General features: G+C 43.7%; 1 protein-coding gene across 1 annotated transcript in view; it reads right to left on the bottom strand.

The window, feature by feature from the left end:
* Positions 1-2,500, bottom strand: part of acss1 (acyl-CoA synthetase short chain family member 1) — a 36,916-nt gene that overhangs the window by 13,070 nt on the left and 21,346 nt on the right. The window lies entirely within an intron of this gene.

Genomic DNA, 2,500 nt, shown 5'->3' with positions numbered 1-2,500 from the left:
ACAGCAGCACTACATTTCCCAGAAGCCCCAGTCTTTGTGAAATAGACATGCTGATAGCACTACATTTCCCAGAAGCCCCAGTCTTTGTGAAATAGACATGCTGATAGCACTACATTTCCCAGAAGCTCTCGTCAGACACTTTTAGCCCCCGGGGGTTAGGGTTAGGGGTTATTTCTTCAAAGGCATTGATCCTCATGTGTTATCAAACGTTGCAGAACACTCTCATCTGTCTATATAATGGAGCTCCATTGTCTTCAGGCTCAGTGTGAAGACCTCATTTGGTCCTTGATCTGGGGTGTGAAGTCATTTCTGTATCTCAGTCTCTCTCATTTGGTTAAAGTGGAGTGACAGAAAACACTTTTACTCAAAAAACGATATTAAAAAATTTGGTTTTAGACATTTATTATATATATCTACTATTTTATTCATATATTCCACAACTTTTGTGAACCTAAGACTTTGGTAAACCAATTTCCATAACCAAAACAATCCACATGAGTAAAGGTACGTTTTCACAAGAGATTTGAAGAATTTTAATAAATCAGACTTCAACTTTTCAGCGTTAGCATCATGGGATGTATGCAAATAAAAAAATGAACATTACAACCGTTTTTGTTTTCAATCAATATTTATATTTTTCTGTTTTTCAAGAACAGTTTTCCAGAACAGAATACGTCCTATTTATATATTTATATAAAAACAAACTATTTACTGACTGATAGCAGCAGTGTTTTTCCGAAGCGTAAGGTGGGAGGTCCTTAGTGATTTCCTGAGTGTTCATTGGTTAGTTTCACACAAAATATTGACGGACACACAATTCCACAAATGACGCTGCAGAGCGGCGACACAAACGTCACACGTCCAGGCTCTCGGCTCGCGGAGTGAATCACGTACGACCTCGTGAGAAGAACACGGAAGTAGAACGTCTACAGACTACGGAACCATCAGAACCAGATTTATGTGCCGATTTACCGAGATATGAATATAAGCGCTGCGTAAACACTGTAGGACTCCAGAGGGTTAATGCAGGCGGTTACAAAAGGAACCAGAATGCATCAGTGAGGTCAGGTGAGAGCGTTCTTTCCTCTCATTGGTCAGATGTGTTAGGGGGCGGGTCCTGAAGAAGCCGTCCAGGTGAAAAAGCAGCTAGCTACAGGAGCCTGTTGAGCTCAGACCTGCAGAGTTCACCTTGTAGTTCAGGTCTCATGGAGGCCGGACCACGTTCAGACCAGAACAGAGCTGATCCAGAACAGACTGAGTCTGAGAGGTGGTTTTGGTTCAGAACTGAGTCGACTGAGTATTATTAATAAAAGTAATGATCCAAACACAGAAGTATTGAACAATCAGTGGACATTAACCAGATATTAACGACCATCATGAAGAAAAGAGCTGCTGTAGGAGAAGTGCTCCACTAAACAGGAAGTCCTCCATGACAGGAAGTGCTCCACTAAACAGGAAGTCCTCCATGACAGGAAGTGCTCCACTAAACAGGAAGTCCTCCATGACAGGAAGTGCTCCACTAAACAGGAAGTGCTCCACTAAACAGGAAGTCCTCCATGACAGGAAGTGCTCCACTAAACAGGAAGTCCTCCATGACAGGAAGTGCTCCACTAAACAGGAAGTCCTCCATGACAGGAAGTGCTCCACTAAACAGGAAGTGCTCCACTAAACAGGAAGTCCTCCATAACAAGAAGTGCTCCACTAAACAGGAAGTCCTCCATGACAGGAAGTGCTCCACTAAACAGGAAGTGCTCCACTAAACAGGAAGTCCTCCATGACAGGAAGTGCTCTACTAAAAAGGAAGTCCTCCATGACAGGAAGTGCTCCACTAAACAGGAAGTCCTCCATGACAGGAAGTGCTCCACTAAACAGGAAGTCCTCCATAACAGGAAGTGCTCCACTAAACAGGAAGTGCTCCACTAAACAGGAAGTCCTCCATGACAGGAAGTGCTCTACTAAACAAGAAGTCCTCCATAACAGGAAGTGCTCCACTAAACAGGAAGTCCTCCATAACAGGAAGTGCTCCACGAAACAGGAAGTCCTCTATGACAGGAAGTTCTCCACTAAACAGGAAGTCCTCTATAATGGCGGATGTGGTTGAATAGTCCAAAAATGACCTCCTAAGGTCTAACCCTAACCACCTTTTTCTCTGTTTCTCGTAGGAAACACTGGCCCTTCCTTTATTAGCTCATTTAGCGTAGGAAACACTGGCCCTTCCTTTATTAGCTCCTTTAGCGTAGGAAACACTGGCCCTTCCTTTATTAGCTCCTTTAGCGTAGGAAACACTGGCCCTTCCTTTATTAGCTCCTTTAGCGTAGGAAACACTGGCCCTTCCTTTATTAGCTCCTTTAGCGTAGGAAACACTGGCCCTTCCTTTATTAGCTCCTTTAGCGTAGGAAACACTGGCCCTTCCTTTATTAGCTCCTTTAGCGTAGGAAACACTGGCCCTTCCTTTATTAGCTCCTTTAGCGTAGGAAACACTGGCCCTTCCTTTATTAGC

This window comes from Cyclopterus lumpus, chromosome 15 (assembly GCF_009769545.1).
Source record: "Cyclopterus lumpus isolate fCycLum1 chromosome 15, fCycLum1.pri, whole genome shotgun sequence".
NCBI classification, from domain to species: Eukaryota; Metazoa; Chordata; class Actinopteri; order Perciformes; family Cyclopteridae; genus Cyclopterus; species Cyclopterus lumpus.
Note: the sequence above shows the minus strand (reverse complement) of the source record. Positions and strands in the feature narration are given on the sequence as shown.